Source organism: Cryptomeria japonica, chromosome 8, assembly GCF_030272615.1.
Source record: "Cryptomeria japonica chromosome 8, Sugi_1.0, whole genome shotgun sequence".
Lineage (NCBI taxonomy): Eukaryota > Viridiplantae > Streptophyta > Pinopsida > Cupressales > Cupressaceae > Cryptomeria > Cryptomeria japonica.
The window spans coordinates 169,109,448-169,128,650 of NC_081412.1; positions in this window are offsets into that span (position 1 = coordinate 169,109,448).

Consider the following 19,203-nt stretch of genomic DNA (forward strand, 5'->3'; position numbering starts at 1 on the left):
TAAGTGATTGAAGGTTTTGCCATTGATGGCAACCTTGCAATCATATGATACCGACACCGGCACTGACAGACAGACTCTACACCGACACACAGAACACCGATAGTGAAAGGAAGGATACCAACACCTTGGCCGACTTCAATTTTGTTTAAAATGTATTTTGTAATTAATTGTAAAATCATTGTAATCTGACATGGCGAGTTGTAATATGACTCATATATGTATGAGATCATTTTGTAATAGGAAGTGTGAAATAGGATGCGAAATAACCAGACCTAATATGCAAAATTTTGGTTAAGGGTTTATGTTGTAGCAGAGCTTAAACCGGTACTGGATATGGCATAGCAGATGCTAATCTAAAGTAGTATAAGACTTTGGATTAATATAATCCATTTTTGTAAGTCAGTGTGACTTCTTTTGTAATTGAGCAGTGAGCTCTAGGCACTTGGCCTTCCTGCATGTGCAGGCCCCTATTGTAAGAGTAATGTTCCCTTATTGGTCAGTAAGAGAATATTGTGGGTCACAAATCCCACTGAGGTTTTTCCCACACTGGGTTTCCTCATTAAAATACTATGCTATGGTATGCTTCTCATGTGGTTATTGTTATTCTTGTTTACTGCATTATTTCTGGTTTACTGGTACATAGTTTTGATATGCTTTTCATGTTTTAAGTCAACTAAATTTACAAACTGGTTAGATATTGATTCACCCCCCCCTCTTAGTATCTTTGGGAATCCTAATAGATAGTTTTGTCCAAAATGAAGACCCAGTGACTCCTGCTGTAGATGACCATTCACCTAACAATGCAATTGATGTGGAAACTATTGTTTTACATGACCATTCTATTGCAACTTGTAATCCTTTTTCAAAAACACCACAAGTACAGGTGGCATCAAAGGTTCCCAAACCAAAATGGAGCATATCTAACATGAAAAAAGAAATATCATGCATAGAAGACAAGAACATGTCTCTTAGAGGCACATCAATCAAGTATGGTATCCCCATTGCCTCTTTGAGGGCATGGTTGATGGGAGCCACAAGCATGACTGTGAGGGGTCCATGCACCATTTTATCAGTAGAGGAGGAGGATAAAGTTGTCCAATGGTGCAAAGAAATGGCTGAAATTGGTCACAGTCTCCAAATCAGTTAGCTTAAATCAACCGTTGCCCAAATTATTGAGAATAAGCCTAATCCATTCAAAAATGGGATGCCAGGGAGGTCATGGTGGGAAGGTTTTAGATGAAGGAACCCTAATCTGATGATGAGAACAGTAGAAGGAGTGGATTCTGATAGGGCTATTATGCTTTGACCTTGTATTGTTCCCTCTTTCTATGACAACTTGGAGGTAATGTACAACCTCAATCACTATGGTAGCAGTCAGATTTGGAATTGTGATGAGACTAGTGTGCAAGCTGGGAGGAATTGTGGAATGAGAGTGATAGCCAAATTGGGCCAGAGGTGTGTACCGCACCTAATTTCCAAGAGTAGAGAGTGGATTAATATTTTGGCATGTGTTAGTGCATGTGGATTCAATATTCCTGGATTTTATTTGTTCAAATCTAAGAGGCATATTTGAAACTACATTGCAAACTGTGAGCCAAGAGCATGCATGGAAGTCCAAGAACATGCATGGATGACAAAGGAGTTAAAATGTTGTTCAAAGACTAATCACTATGAATTAAAATACTGTTTGAGAAAATTGACTATTGGCAAAGTAGAAGGTAATTCGAAACTAAGTTTTCTATGTTCATGAGCAAGCAATTGAAGCGGAATGGTGAGTGTGCTTCTAGTATCTGCTTATCTTCCTTTGATGCAATGGGTTAACTATATGTATAATCATATGCACATGACTTCCTTGGAAGGATGCTACATGGGCAGGTTTGGTTGGTGCCTACAGAGCTCTTTATAATATTGAGCAAGTGAAAAAAAGTGACATTGCATCTTTTTCACTTGGAGGTTCAAAATTTTGGATGCTATGTACTTATGTAAAAGATCTTTGTCACAATGGGCAAGTGGAGTGATGTGGCAAAGCTGAAAACACTAATGAAAGCTAGGAAGGTGAAAAAGCCTCCTCAGTGAAGCTCAATTCAGACATAATTAAATAATCACACAGAAGACAATAATAGATTTATCTACTTTTATTGATTCGAAAACATGATTCTTTTTAGGAGTAATTTCCCTTTATTTAGGTTTGCAGTTTACCAAATAAGAGGTAGGTAAAACAATGTATTGAACAAAATTGGTAGAACAAAACTTTACTTCAAAATTATCTTCATTTATTGTTGTTGCCTAGCTAATTCTCCATATGATGTTATTCTTATTTGATGTGAGCATACAATCATAGAAACTCTTGAAATTCAAGAAAGCAGTAAAATAACAATTTCAAATCGCAATGACATTTGCTTTCAAAATTGTTGTTGCTTTGAAATTTGATTTTGCAATTCTCATGCAAATTACAAATGGTAAAGCCAAAGTGCTATAGATTATAAGAAATTGAAGAAAAAAGTAAAACAATAAACAATAAAAAATGATTCAAGAAGCTTAACTTATGTTGGGCTATTTGTCAATTTGAAATATCTATTCCTTATGTGAACTCTTGCCTCTATTTGCAATTAACAACTTTCTTTTCTATTCCTTGGAGAAGAGGGAACAATTTAGTATTCATAACAATTCAAACAAATCAGAAAATAAAATGAAACATGCAACACATTTTTTGCTAAACTTCTTCAAACAAAATCGATTAGCCAAGAATGCAAAATAACAATTGCTTACTAGTGTATAAATAATAAATGTTTCTTTTCACACTGTGCTTTTTGTGCATAAATGCATGTCTTTGGATTTTATTGTATTTTTCTATTTTATTTTGTGCTTGATTTTTCAAGACATTTGGCAAGCTTAGTTGCTCAAAATAGTTGTATGCTATGTATTTGTATTTGTTCCAATTTCATTTCCCTCGTTTACCATTTTTTTCATGAAAAATTAGACTAAGTTATTTAGTGTGATTCTGTATCATATATGCTTTTGGCGATACTTGTATCGAGGGAAACTAAATGTTCTTTATTGGTATCTGAGTTATTTACAAGGTTATTGTGAGTAATTCAAAGTTTTTTCTCTTTGTCCCTGCATTTTATAATTGTATATTAGAGATAATTAGGAAGAAGAAATTCAAGAGAAAATTATCATGTTAATTACAATCGACCAAAATTGTATCTAAATGTTTTGCTTAGATAAAGAATAAATTTAATGCTCCTCCAGTGTAATACACTTTTTAAAAAATTTCTGATATATGTAAAATGCAAATAATTTTTTTATACTAGTTTGTTATATTATAATTTTTTTTTTCTTAAAATATTAATTTTTATATTAAAAAAAAGCTAAATACATCAGTAAATCTATAATCTCTTATTTTAAATAGACCAAATGAAATAGGACCGACAATCCCTTTAATAGGACCAAGTCTTTGTGAGAAGATATATGCTCTTAAGTCAAATATTATGAGCAAAAGGTAGGTGTGGTGAGGAGAAGAGAGAGCATGTTCTAAAGAGATTGGTAGAACATTAATTTTAAAACACTTGGAAGAACTAGCATGCGGGTTAGAAAATTGGAGTTAAATTGAACCACAGTAATCAGTTGGCCTATTGTGTTGTTAATTCTGGGTTTGAATTTTTTTATTGTTTGCCCCTAAAATTGATTCGTCATCCTCGAGAACAAGAAGGAGGGAAGGTTTTTGACGTCTTTTCAGGCTTGAAGGAAATTATTATTATTTTTTAAACCTTTTGATTTGATGAGGTAGTGGATTCGAATCTAGGGCCTTAATTGGGAAAACCAAATTTGTTTTCTTTTGTTTGGCTGTCGATCTGAGGTTTAGGGAGGGAATTTTAATTTGCCCACGATTCAAGGATTCAACAATGTGGGCATGAATGTATGAGAACTGGGTGTGCATTGAATTTAGGTTTTCTGTGAGCATGACAACGTTTTGGGTGAGGGTTTCAAAGGTGGTGGTTAATTCACGGGCAGCAAGGTTAAGATCTCTTTGCAGCTTTTGGATTGAAAGGAATTATGTTTGGCAAAGGATTCAGAGTAGAAATAGTTTTAGGCTATTGCTATGGAGGTGGATTCAGGGATGGGACCTGGATCTGAACAAGAACAAACACAAAACACATAGGAGAATGTAGATGGTAAAAATCAATGACAGGGGGAATCAAATTCGTATGGTGAAGAGCAAGCAATGTTTTTAGCTCATATCTACTGTGTGGGAAAAGCGGGGTGATGGAACTCAAAATGTGAAAATATTCCAAAGGACTCGTCCACACACCCACAAGACTTCTTGGTGCAAGTTATGGAGTCATGAGGAATGACTCAACTTCCCAAGGTACGTTCCATGGTTCTCTATCTCACAAGGTCCCTCAAGCCAATGCCTTTGCTCTCAAATCACTGAGAAAAGTGACTTAGGGATGACGAATGCAAGAACGAGAGATGCTTTAGATTGATTTTAACATGAATGCATCCTATTTATGCATGATTATACAAATGAGCTAAACTAGATTATAAGATGACAAGGCTAGTAACAATACTATCCTAACATGATATACTAGTTATATGATTTAAGCTAATGATAATAGAAATGTTCTAAAATGCTTATTAGATAAATTCCTATTACAAAGAGAGGCTAGATGCATGCTAAAATTGAGTATAAGTGTGATACTAAAAGCTTGGATCTTTAAAATGGAGGAATGAGAGCTCTATTTATAGGGAAAATAGGGAAATGAATGGTCAAGATTGGAGGAGTTAATCAAGGGTCAGGATTGAAAGCTATTAATCCATGTTTACAATTTACACCAATGAAATGGTGACAATTGTCAACATAAGATTTCTTGAGAGGAGACGTAAGAAGCATCAAATGCTTGAGAAGACCTCTTGGTTACCTTAGAAGGTAAGGGTTAAGGTTAGGTTAGGGTTATCCAATGGATAAAGCTTTTACCCAAGGGGTAAACTCTTGTGCAAAGGTTAAAGGGATAACCATGGTCAAAGCAATGAATGCTTGATGAGACCCCTGGGTTAGATGAGGGTTAAGTTAGGTAAAAAGTCTCTAACCATGCCACCAAGGGTTAGTTAACCATTAATGGTTTTAAGACTTTGGGGACAAATTTGTAAGAGTCCTTCCAAATTTGGGGGTATTCAACAAGTTAGCTTGTTGAAGGCATAAAGGCTTTAATGCCTTTTGAAGACTTTACTCCAAATTTGAGAAGTGACCTCCTCAAATTTAGGGAAAAGGGATAATTGATGGGTTTAGGTTAATTGATTAGGATTAGATGGGAGATGTAGGAAATTGCAAGTGGGTGAGGAATAATAGGATTTAATTAAAATAAATTGCTTTATTTCAATTTGGTTGCAAGTTGGGGATTTAAATAAATTAGATTTATTTAATTGGGGTGAACTATTTAATTAAATGTAAATTTAATTAAAAAGTAGAGAGAAGAGATTTAATTAAATAAAATGATTTATTCAATTAAATGATATAAAAGGGGTTGAGTGAATTTCAATAAATAAATTGAAGAATTTATTTAATTAAATAGAAGAATGTGGGTGATTTAATTAAATTAGATTTAACTAAATAGAGGAATGAGAATAAAATGAACATTAAATATTCATTTAGGAATACAGCCATTTTTATACATCTACATTTTGCCCCTCTTTGAAGTGACGTGTGTGCACATGTTGATTCAAAGAAAAATGATGTGTCGTCATGGTTTGGTTATGATCAGTGTGATATCATGTCGAGATGTTCATGTTGTGCCCCAGATTTGATAAATGATGTTGATAATGCCCCCTTGGGAGATGAATCAAAAAAATTGAAAATTTTGATTTGATTTGGTAAATTTGACTACATTTTAAATTTTTGTCTATGTTGAATGCGATAAGTTGATTCATCTCCAGATAATGATGTTTGTTGGTTTTTAGAAATGAGATCACGAGCAATTTACATGCTCGTTGATGCAACCCTAATTTTCATTTACCCTTATAAAAAGGTAAAACGTGATTTATTTTGTCTCATTTGTGTTTGTTGACCTTGGAGAAAGTGACACTTGAAGAAAAAGACAAAATGTCGATTCCCTTTGCTTCTCATCGATTCGAGTGCGTTTGGAGGTATCGGAGGCTAGCCACGTATGGACCACCAGTAAGTCATCATTTTTTGACCCCTTTTTGATTTTTTTAATCATTTTTAGGCATGTTTTTGAATTTTTTCACATGGATTTAACGGTTTAGCATGTCGGGTAAAAACCGCAGTGCATACAATAATAATCCTAGTGCGTAGTGTTTGATAAACTAGGGTAGCGTCCGGGTAGGTTAGGATAGTGCATGGATGGGTTAGGGTAGCCCATTGATATAGGTTAGCGCATTGGGGGCATAGGGTAGCACGTAGGGGATAAACGATAGCGCATAAGAAAGACCTAGCACATAGGGTTAGAAGAGGCTCGCATGGGTAGTGTAGGATAGCGCATAGGAATGACCTAGCGTGGCGGGGTAGGCTTGCAGCACAGGGCCAGGGTAAGATAGCACATAGGGGGTTTTAGCGCTTAGGGTAGTTTAGGTGGTGCATAGGTGGATTAGGTTAGCACGTAGTTGCGGGCTGGCACCTAGGGTTAATGGTGTAGTGCATTGATAGGACAGGGTAGCGCATAGCTAGTAGCTTAGCATGTAGGCAGAGAAAGTTGGGGAAAATAGGATTTTGGTGAGGATTATGAGATGAAGAAAGATGCATAGGTGTTTTCTAGTTTTTTCGAGATGGGTGCGAATGTTAGTCTGCATGTTTGCTATCATTGTTTTGATATTTTGTCCAATATGAGTTTCGATGTGAGATTTTGGATAGATAACTTGATTTGATTTGCAATGTTTCAAGTTGATGTTGATTTGATATGATGTGGATTTTGATATGGATGTATGATATGAACTTGATTTGATATACATTATTTCAAGTTGATATATATGTGGAACTTGAGTTGTTTTACAAGCTGATATGATTGTGGAACTTGAGTTGTGTTACAAGTTGATATGATTGTGGAACTTGAGTTGTGTTACAAGTTGATATGTATGTGAAACTTGAGTTGTTTTTCAAGTTGATATGTATGTGAAACTTGAGTTGTGTTACAAGTTGATATGAATGTGGAACTTGAGGTGTTTTACAAGATGATATGATTATGGAACTTGAGTTGTGTTACAAGTTGATATGATTGTGGAACTTGATTAGATTTTCACTGTTTCAAGTTTATATGAATTTGATTTTGATATGAATTGATTTGATGAGGAACTGATATTGGACATGTTTTGTTTATGAAAGTAGTGACTTGGGGTTGTTCAATCACGAGAGTGATTTTTGAGACCGTGGTCATTGATACCATGATTGACATAGGCAAATAGGGATAATCATTGAGAGGTTTGGCCTATCCTCTTTGTTGGAGATGCCCCGGTATATCATTAACTGCGGTTTGTTGACAACTTTGGCCAAGAGGTGGCATAGTGATACCAACACCTTCCATTTGGTGACAGGTGAGATTATAGTGACATCGGAGGATTGCTACCAGATTCTGCGGATTCCTGTGGTAGGTTCACTTTTACCATATGAGAAGACCAAGGAGGGCAGGATAGAGGCTCTTTGCCAGATTCTACAGGATGATACGGTTTGCGAGTATGAGATCCCATGGAAGGAGTTTATTGATTTGGATTATGCGCCTCTACCATTAGTGCTGGCAGGATTTATAGGTGGGTTTTTATGTCCTGACTGTAGGTCAAAGGGACTGGCAGTAGGATGGGGGCTGGTCTTGGAGGACATGGTGACACAGGGTTTCCAATTTGCATGGGGGTCTGCTATGTTGGATCACTTATATAGGGATATGCATCAGGTGATTTACTTGGGATACAATAGTCTATCAGCTGGGGTTTCATTGCTATAGGTATGGGCATGGGAGCATATTCCCACAGCCAGGCCTCTTGCAGATAGAGATAGGCCTACTAGGTGCACTTACGCCTATGGATACTGAGGGATAGTTGTCCAGCGTAAGCTGGGAAAACTAGAGCAATGGAGGCGAGTGCTAGATGATATTGATATGGTCATCTGGAGACTGTATACAGATTGTGAGGTATGAGCAGAGGATGGGATGGAGATGCCCTATGTCTACATGTCCCGATTTCTGATAGGGCAGACACCCTTTGTTATAGAGAGGTTCGTGCACAGCTGAGTGTTGCAACAGCATGGATGACAACAAAGGATTCCACAAGGAGCATGTTTGTATGCTCGACGGAGGCAAGATGTACCAGAGTGGGGACCCACTATTGATAGTGCGGTGATGGTTGAGGAGTTCTTTCACCTAGCTGACTAGATATGGGACTACGCCTATGGTATAGTGGATGCAGGGATGACCGATGAGTTTGCCACACTATTCGCGGTGCATGCTATGGCTAGGATATCAAATCCAATGGAGGTGATTCCCATTTTTTTATGATGAGGAGGATGAGCAACTCAAGAGGCTAGGGAGACGGGGAAAGGATGGAGAGGAGCTGGATGACGGAGGTGGGCATGGTGGAGGTAATGATGGTGGAGATGGTGGAAGAGGTGGTCGAGGTCGGTGAGGGAATAGAGGGAGAGGAGATCATGGGAGGAGAGGAGACAGAGGTGGAGACCAGGGGAGGAGAGGAGAAAGAGGTGGAGTTGGTGGTGAGAGAGGGATTTGGGTGGAGAGAGCAGTGCGGTGAGTTGTGGAGGATAGAGGGAGAGGAGGCTTGGTTATGGGAGCTGGGGATGAGGAGAGGGTAGGAGAGGTGATAGCAGTAGTGGGAGGGACATATGAGTTTAGACGATTGGCCCAGAGGAGGAGGTTAGATGTTTTACCCCCACCAACACCGAGGACAGGGGGAGGAATAGGGGGTTCCACTTCACAGGTACCCATCCAGATGCTTAGATTAGGTCCATGTAGTTATCAGTGCAACACTTGTAGACATAGTTAATTGTGCATCAATGATAGATTACATAGCTGACCACTGAGCGAGATACAGTTTTGGAGTGGTTGGGTTGAGCCAAGGCTCAAGCAGAGACTTTGGAGAGAGCAGTGGTGGGTGGCTCGATGAGAGACACCCTGAGAGAGGTGGCTTTGAGAGTCAAGGAGGCAGAGTACTACTGGAGGTATTATGAGGATGTGGTGCCCAGAGAGTGTCGAGTTCTGAGTTTCACAGCCTCGAGATCTAGTCGAGGATAGAGAGTAGAGGTGGGACAGGGCCACCTGGATAGGATCCACCTGGAGATCCAGTTGATGGGAAATCTACTGCGAGACCGTCACCCTTAGGAGATAGTCATACCTGAGAGATGTTGTCTCCATTGTCTTTTGATTATTTTGTTGCATTTGGCATAGACATGACATATTTTTTTCATTTCATCATTTTTGAGATATATATATATATATATATATATATGACACCATTTTCCCTGATCTTCATGTGATGTGTTATGGATGATGCTTTCTATATATTTTTGATATTTTTATGATGATGATGCAATGCTTAGATGTATGTGATTTGATATGTGATGAATATGATGTGTTAATGCATGATGTTGTGAGATGTATCTTGAAAATGAGATGTATGGTATGATATGCTGTGAGATGTATCTTGAAAATGAGATGTATGATATGATATGCTATGAGATGTATCTTGAAAATGAGATGTATGATATGATATTTTGTGAGATGTATCTTGAAAATGAGATGTATGATATGATATGTTGTGAGATGTATCTTGAAAATGAGATGTATGATATGATAAGCTGTGAGATGTATCTTGAAGATGAGATGTATGATATGATATGCTGTGAGATGTATCGTGAAAATGAGATGTATGATATGATATGTTGTGAGATGTATCTTGAAAATGAGATGTATGATATGATATGTTATGTGATGTATATTGAAAATGAGATGTATGATATGATATGCAACTAATTGAGCATCCTCATTCTTCCATTTGTCATATGCAACTAATTGAGCATCCTCATTCTTCCATTTGTCATTCCTATATAGTCACATGTTTTTCTTTCTTTGTAGTTATCATCATTGAGCATTGATTTGTTGGGATATGTTGAAAATTTATACAAGCATAACGGTATAATTGAACCATAATGACCTGAGAAAAATGTACATGATTTTTAATTTTGCAAGATAGCACAAGCGTCAAGGTATAATTGAACTAGGATGACCTGAGTGCAGCTTGCATATAAACATACAATATTAAACCATTTGTACGCACAAAGTGGAATCATGTCTTCAGTGATATGCTTTGAATTACGTCTCGAGATAAGTATTTGTACAGTAAAAGTGATCGCCTCACAGACAAAAAACTAAAAAAATATTGGAGTCCCCATGCCTTTCTCTAGCTCGATGCATCATTGAGAAAATGTAGAGGATCCAATAGTTCAAAACAAGTTTAAGTGCAAAAATAGTCAAAACTTCATGCCAGATGCAAACATTTGATACTTCAGAAAATCATCCATCATGTTTTGTGAATCATTTTAAGTGATCAATGTTTGTCTTGTGATTGTTGATTTGTTGTTGGACAAGATGCTTTGAGTTTGCTGCAAGTTTTGATTTTAGGACATTTTGTTAGATCAATGTTGCCCCTAGCTAATGTTACTTCCTGATGTGGATATGCACAGTGATTACCAAGCCATGGTAGATGATGAAATGGTTTTTGGATTAACTAAGATAGTGACTACGCTAAGTATGTCCTGGATAATGGTATTTTGATAAAGTGTTGGGCGATGGCCGGTAGTGCTTGATTGTGTATATAAAAGGTTCATGAGTAAAGATAGATAGAGGAGTTGTCCTCTCACAATAGCGCCTATTGCCAGGTTTTCACCAGTTTTTTTTATTGTACCTTTTTATTTGCTTTTTCTTGATTTTTGATATATATATATTTTTTTTGATATTTTTGATTTTTTTGACTTTTTCGTGCATTAGATTGCTCAAGTGTAGTATTTCTTCAAATGGATGTTGTTAGTTGGTTTGTCGAGCACATCTCCTTCTGAAGTTGTTAGCTGATAAGCACCTAATCCATAGGTTGATATGATAATATAGGGATCTAACCAGTTAGGTTCAAATTTCCCTTTCTTTTCCCAATCTTGTTGATTTCTAGGATTTTCCTTGAGTACTAGATCACCAATTTTAAAAATTTTGGGAATGACTTTGTGATTGTAGCTTTTGCACATGTGTTGTTGATATGCTTTGAGGAGAGTATAGGCATGTTGGTGTTTTTCATCTAGAAGTTCTAGCTCTTGCAGTAGATTTACTCAATACTCTTCATCTGGAATGAGGCCTTTTAAAGAGACTCCGAGAGACAAAATTCTACCTCCAGGGGTAAAATATTTCTACCTCTAGGGGTAAAATTGCTTCTGATCCATACACCAATGAATATGGTGTAGCTCCCATAGGTGTGTAGATGCTAGTTCTGTATGCCCAAAGTGCTTGATTGAGTTGTACGTGCCAATCTTTGCCTGCATCATTCACTATTTTCTTTAGGATTTTCAATATTGTTTTGTTGAATGCTTCAGCCTGACCATTCTCCTGTGGGTAGTAAGGTGTAGAGAAACAATGTTGGATCTTGAATCATTCACATAGTTCTCACACGTCTTGGTTCTTAAAAGGTCATCCATCATCTATGATGATGGAACTAGGAATGCCATATCTATAGATTAGATAATTAAGAATAAAAGAGGCAATTTGTTTCCTAGTCACTGTGGTCATGGGAACCACTTCAATCCATTTGGTAAAGTATTTTGTTGCAGTGATAATGAACTTCTATCCATTTGAAGATGAAGGATGTATTTTGCCGACTAAGTCCAGTCCCCATTGGCAAAAGGGCCGGGATGTTGTGAATGGATGTAGTTCCTGTGCTGGTGCATGTATAAGATTGCCATGGATTTGGCATTTAGGACACTTCTTTGCAAAATGATAAGAGTCTTTTTCCATTGTTGGCCAGTAATATCCCATTCGTAGAATTTTTTTAGCAAGAGTAGGACCACTTGAATGTGTGCCACAGATACCTTCACGAAGCTCTTGTAAAGAAGAGTTAGATTTATTATGATCAAGGCAATGAAGAAGAGTACCATCTAGACCTCGACGATACAGAGTATTAGCAATGAGAGTATAACGAGTGGCTTGTCGGATAAAGTTATGTTTTTGGTTTTGAGATAGGTCAATGGGTAGAATATTGCTTTTAAGATAGTCGTGTATGGGTTCGTATAAAGGAGAGTTAGAACCAGTCAAGGCATAGATAACATGGATTCAGAATGGTCATAGGCTGGGGAGAATAGTTGCTCTACCAGAAACTCATAATGACATTGCTACTTTGGAATTTGTAGTAGGGAAGTGATAGTAGCCATTGCATTGGCTGCTCTGTTGTCCAACCTTGGTATTTGCTCGAAGATGATGTGTACAAAATATTATTTGAAATCATCCACCATTCATTTGTATGGTAGCAATTTTTCATCCTTCATTTGATAGTCATTGTTGATCTAATTGATGACTAGTTTTGAATCTCTATAGACTTTTAATACTGTGATTCTCCATTCCACGACCATTTTGATCCCTATAACTAGTGCTTCATATTCATCAATGTTATTTGTGCATGGAAACATGAGCCTATATGATCTTGGTATGGTGTGCCCGTCAGGAGTGATGAACAAAATTCCAACACCTGAGCCATGTTAAGAGTAGGAACCATCAAAGTAGAGGATCCATTGCTTGGTGTTTATAGTAAGAACATCCCTATTTGGAAATTCATTCTCCATTGGTTGTTTGTCTGGTAATGGTGCATTTGCCAACTGATCTGCAATCACTTGTCCTTTGATAGCTCATCGCTCTATGTAGTGGATATCAAATTCATTGAGAATCATCACCCATTTAGCCAATCTACCTATTAGAGCTGCCTTGTAGAGTAAGTATTTGAGAGGATCAATTTTTGTGACTAGCTTAATTGTGTGAGCTGCCATGTAATGCCGAAACTTTTGAGAAGCAAATACCACTGTTAAACAAGCTTTCTCAATGAATGTATAGTTGAGTTCATATCCATTCAAAGTTCTATTGATGTAATAGATAGCTCGTTCCTTGCTTTGTTGATCTTGTTGTGCTAATAATGACCCCAGTGATATGTCTATTGTTGATATGTAGAGAATGAGTAGTTTCCTTGCTATGGGTGGTACTAGAACTGGTGGGTTCATTAGATATTGCTTGATTTGATAGAATGATTCTGCACATTTGGCTTCCCATCTAAATGGTACATTTTTATGTAGTAAATGGTTGAATGGTAGACTTTTATCTACTAGTTGAGCAATGAATCACTTGATTGACTACAGTTGTCCTTGTAGAGATCTAAGTTGGGTGATGTTCTTTGGTGGTGGCATCTCCATTATGGCTTGTACCTTTGCTGGATCCACTTCAATGCCCTTTGCTGAAACTATGTAGCCTAATAATTTTCCTGATGTTACCCTGAAGACACACTTCTTAGGGTTGAGCCTGACTTGGAATTTCTCCAATCTATCAAAAATATTTTCTAAGATGCCTAGATGTTCTACTTGGGTAAATGATTTAGATAGTAAATCATCCACATAGTCCTCCATGAAGGTATGCATCATGTCATGAAAGATTGTTGTCATTGCTCATTGATAAGTTGCCCCAACACTCTTTAAGCCAAAAGGCATGACATTCCAACAATACATTCCCCAAGGATAGGTAAACATTGTTCTATCTTAATCTTCGGGGGCTATCTTGATTTGTTTATAGCCTGAAAAACTATCCATTAGTGATAGCATTGCGTGGCCTTCTGTGAGGTCTACAATTATGTTGATACTAGGCAAAGGAAAGTCATCCTTTGGACAGGCTTTGTTGACATCTCTAAAATAGGTGCATATTCTGATACTGCCATCTGGTTTTGAAACTGGTACAATGTTGGAAATCCATTCAACATAGTCGATAGGTTGAATAAATACAATGTCTAATAGTTTCTTCAGCTCAACTTTCACCATGAGTGCTATATGTGGATTCATCTTTCTTAATTTTTGCTTGGCTAGCTTAGCTCCTGGAGTAATGGACAAGTTATGCATGATTAACTGTGGATCAATCTCGAGCATATCTACATATGACCAAGCAAAGTTGATTTGCTTTTCTTTGAAAAATTTGACAAACGTTGATCTGTCTTCCTCCGTCAGAGATTCTGCTAGATGTATGTTTTTGGCTACTTCTGTTGTACCAATGTTGATTGATTGAGTAGGCTAAATCAATATGGGTGATCGCTCTTGATAATATTCAGGAAGAGTGTCAAGTCTCCCATATTTAGGTTCCTTGAAAAGGTTTTCACCCGTGGATGCGTCCTTTATTTTTACTTTTTCATGATCTATTGCTTCCATTGACTGGTTTTTTCAGTAGTAGATCCTTTATTTTGTTCATTTTTGCAACTGAGAGACTTGGTACTCCCTTGATTGTAGATGTCATTACTTCATTCACTAGGAGAGTCTATTTCTGGGTTGATGGTACACAAGTAATGGATAATGGATTCATCATTTGGGAAAATTGGTATGTCATGATTTTTAGGTTCATCCCAGTCTATGAGGTCAGGAAAGATAAGTGGTAAAGAGTCATTAGGTGGATCCAGTTCAGCTGCTGTAAGTTTCAGGATGGAGGTATCATTGTGGTTGGCTGAGATTTTAAACAAGTTAATGATTTTGCTGAGGTATTCAATGGTATCATCTTCCATGTAGACTTTCTCGTAATGTCGCTATTCATTTTCCTTGGCGTCATAGATATTATGTGGACCAAATTCAAGTAGTCTAGGCTCTGTGCATTGTTCTTTTTGAGAAATGGGTGTATGACTGTCATTTTCAGCAATATCTTCAGTAACATTGGAATAACTGCCCCATTCATATTCATTTGAATCAGTCTCAGAGGTATTATCCCAGATTCTTGTAGTGTTGTGGACTGGTATGTTGTAGGGTGAAAATAGGTCTTTGATGATTGATACGAGCCTCATAGTTTTCTCTGATTCTATATCAGATCCCGCTTCTATTCTTTGCATTTTCTCATATACTATCTCTCCTCGGGGAGGAATAATGTTATTAGGAGGTGATTCTTCTTTGTTGGGAAATGGTTCTTGAATATGATGTACTTCTGCACAAGGTGCTTCTGTCTTTTGATTGACTGACTTCTCTTGATGTTTCTTTTCATCTTGGTATTCATGTTCCTTGTGTATTGTTTATGCTGATGCAAATAGTGCCTCCTGCCATGAGTCCTCCTTGTACTTCTTCTTTGCCTTCCACTGAGGTTTTTGGTATGTGCTTGGTGTCTTTCTTAGTGGTAGAATGTGTTCATAGCCCAATCCTATTTTGTTTTTACAAAATTGTGAAGGAGGATCTAATGTTTCTGTGACACCTTCCTGACACTTACCGATAGGTCCTTTGCCATTGTATCCCATTTGTTGCATGATTAAGTAGCCTTTTCCATACAGGTGTGTTGGTATAGCTACTTCCATGGTAGCTGCTCAGTCTTCTTCCTCATCCTTGTATAGCCAACTAAGGATGTCTTTTTCCTCTGATTCATGTGCTAGAGTGCCTAGTTGGATAAATTTGCCATCAAACTTAGTGATGGGTTGTGTTTCTTGATGTGTTGATGCTATAGGTAATCCATGAGATTTAGGTGATGATGGTAAGTTGGCTAAACACAAGGGTTCTAAATAGTATTTTCCCATGCCTTGCTCTTTGATTTTCATTTTCTGCTTGAAATTCATAGATAGTGGTTTAGACTTTTCTTGCTGCAGATCTGGTGCTGAGGAACTTTGTTTTTCTCTATTATGTGGAACCAAGATGTCTTAGGCTGCCCCCATAGCATTACATTGTTGAAAAGGGTTATGATCTATAAATATAGAAATCTCCTATCCATTGTAGGGGAACTTAACACATTGGTGATAAGTAGAAGGCACTGCTTGCATTTCATGTATCTAAGGTCAACCCAATAAGATATTATATGTGAGGTCTATGTCTAAGACTTGGTACATAGTGTCCTTTTGTATTGGTCCTTCTTGAATTGGCAACATTACTGTTCCTTTGGATGATCTTTCTTCATCATCATATGCTTTGATAGTGATCTTTTTACATGGATCAATAGATTTCTCAGAGAAGCCTAATACACATATAAGTTTCAAGGTACATATATTGAGTCCAGCTCCTCCATCTATTAATACTCTTTTGACTCTATGTTTGTAGACCAAGACTTCAATGTGGAGTGGAGTATTGTGATGATGGCTTAATGAGATATTATCATGCTCAGAAAAGGTAAGGTTATGAGGCCTTGTCATGTGAGCTACCATGGCTTGGAATTTGTTAGCATCCAGATCTTGAGGTACATTTATTTCCAATAGTGCTTGCTCGAAGATGTCTTTGTGTTTTGGCAAAAGTTTTAGCAACTCCAGTATAGATATTTGAGCGGGATTTTTGTGTAGTTGACTGACTAGATCATATTGAATTTTGGGTATGGTGTTTGTTGTTGATGTACGTCCCTTCAAGAAATATTTTTGAGCTTTGGTGGTTACATTGACAAATTCATGTTCATGCTTGTCTTTGATCATAATGATGTTTACTTGATTGTCCTCAGCTGATATATGATTGATTGTGTTATTGTATATGTGATTGATACGAGTTCCATGTGTATCATTTGAGTTTGAAGCTCCATCCTTGTTGTAGTTTGGAAGAGGATTCTTAAAGGCTCCATGGTCACAATTTGTCTTGAGACCATGGATTGTTAAATCACCTCTATCAATCATGTCTTGAACAATATTCTTTAGTCTCATGCAAGCATTTATTTGATGGCCTTTGTTGCAATGGAAATCACAAAAGTATGAGCCATTCCACCAAGGTGGTTTGATTTGTGGTTCAAAGTTATTGATTGCTGGTAAGGAGATAATTTTGTTTGCCAAGAGTTCTCTAAATGTTGACTCCAATGATTGCCCTAGTGGTGTGTAGACGCATTTTGTAAAGTTGTTGGTGTTACCTTGTGAGTTTGTATTAGGTCCTTGATTGGTTTTTTTTCTTTGGGTATTGTTGGTGTTGGTTGTGTTGAGATGATCTTTATTGGTATTTGGTGCGTAAGTGTTAGTAACTTGGTTAGCACCTGTCAAATTCTTTGTAGCTTGAGGATTTCCTGATAAATCCAACACTGGTTGCTTGGATTTTGTATCATTAGGACCATTTCCTCCTTCATTTCTAGTGTTTTTGTTTTGGGTCCAGAACCTGGATTTGTCTAAGTTGTTGTTGTTTTGGTTATTGTAATTAGAGTTGGATGAATTTGTCCCTTCTTTGAAGAATTTCAATGTTCCTTTCTTGACACATGCCTCCTCTACTTAGATGCCATTTTCAATTAATTTGGCAAAAGATGGTATGCATTGGAGTTTGAGTCTATAACTCATCTCATTATTTAAATTGTTGATGAAAATTTCCATCTTTTCCTTTTCAGGCACATCTCGAGGATATCTTCAGACCATCCATCACCAATGTTGAAGGAACTCCATGAATGTTTAATTGTTCTTTTGTTTGGTATTGCAGACATCTAGCATGGTGATGGCATGTTGAATGTTGTAGGAATATTGAGTTATTAATTTGTTGACTAACTCATCAAAGGATTTGACAGGAGGTGTGATTTTGGATAACCATTCCATCATTTTTCCTCCTAAGCTTCTTGGGAATAATCTCATTACATAGGTGTCATCATGGGCAAATTCTAGGCTCATGGTGTAGAATTCCAAGACATGACCGTGGGGATCACTTTTCCCATCATATTTGTCAAATTTGGGAACATCTGAATTTGGGGGAAAAGGTGACATGTTTAACCGCCTGTCAAAAGGATAAGGACAAATTTCATTCAAGGTAAACCATATTGTTGTCCCTTGTTGCATGTCTTGCATTTGTCTTTACAACATTTGCATTTGTTGAGTGATAGAAATCAAAGGTGCAATTGTTTGCTGAGGGAAGAGTTCTACCCTTGCATTGTTTCTAAGCTAGAATGGCGTGTGTTGGGGTATGTTTTGCTCAGGTAAATTTTGTTCCAGTAGATCTTGTTCAGGTATGTTTTGTTCAGGGTCATGTGTTTCCTCCTCTCTTTGTCATTCTTGATAATCATAATGTCGAGACCTATTATAAACATGTTAGTATCAAAGTCTTCAGGGAGTTTAATTCCTTTGCTTGTGAGCATGAGTAGGTATTTTTCTTTGTCGGTTTCCATGAGCTTTTCCATGAGTTTTTGAAAACAAGCACTTTCTTGACACTCTTGAAGGAGTTCCTTAGAAATTTTGGTGTCTTCTAGATTGGGACATTCGAAGGGGTTTGATAATCTTTGACCCATGCTGGACTCTGGTTGTGTTTCGCTTTATTTGTTTCGTTGAGAGTGAGTAACAATGGGCATCTAGTAGAAGCTTTCTGTGACAAAGGGAATGAACTCCTCTTCAATTTTTTATTCAGGGGTTTGTGGTTCAAATCACGGTATATTGTAAGTGATGCACAATTTGGGGAATAAAGCTGGATTGATCTTTCCTCCTTGATTTAGGCGTTGACTAAATGCTGGTTTTTGACAGAATGCTCTACTCCTCAATGGTTCCTTATCAAATTCATTTGTTTTGTCTTGAAGATACAAGCGCATATGATGAAAGAATGTTCAATGAGATTTGAAGAGTTTGCGATTGATATATAAAAACCTATTCCATTTGGCTTGTTTCAGAGAACTGGGTTGTTGTTTCCTCAACTTAGTGTTATGATAAATACTCTTTCTTCTCAGAATATGAGGATTAGTCATGCACAAGTTATCAATGGTTTCCTTTGCTTTGTTTTTGGATTTAGTTATCTTGTTTGGAAACTCAAGTTTTACTTTATCAGATGAAGGTTTAGATGCCCCCTCATGACAAAGCATGTCAAATGATATGGAATAAGATCTTTCCCGATATGGAAACTTGATTTGACAACTTGGAGTTTAAAGCAAGTATGTTTTTGGATAAAAATCCATTTGATTTGAAGTACCTTTTGATATGTGTGATGGTGTTTCCCGATTTTGATAGGAGAGATGTGCTTTATCTCTTGACTAATTTTTGGATTTGGACAACTTTGTTCTACAGAGAACTTGCTTTTTGGAG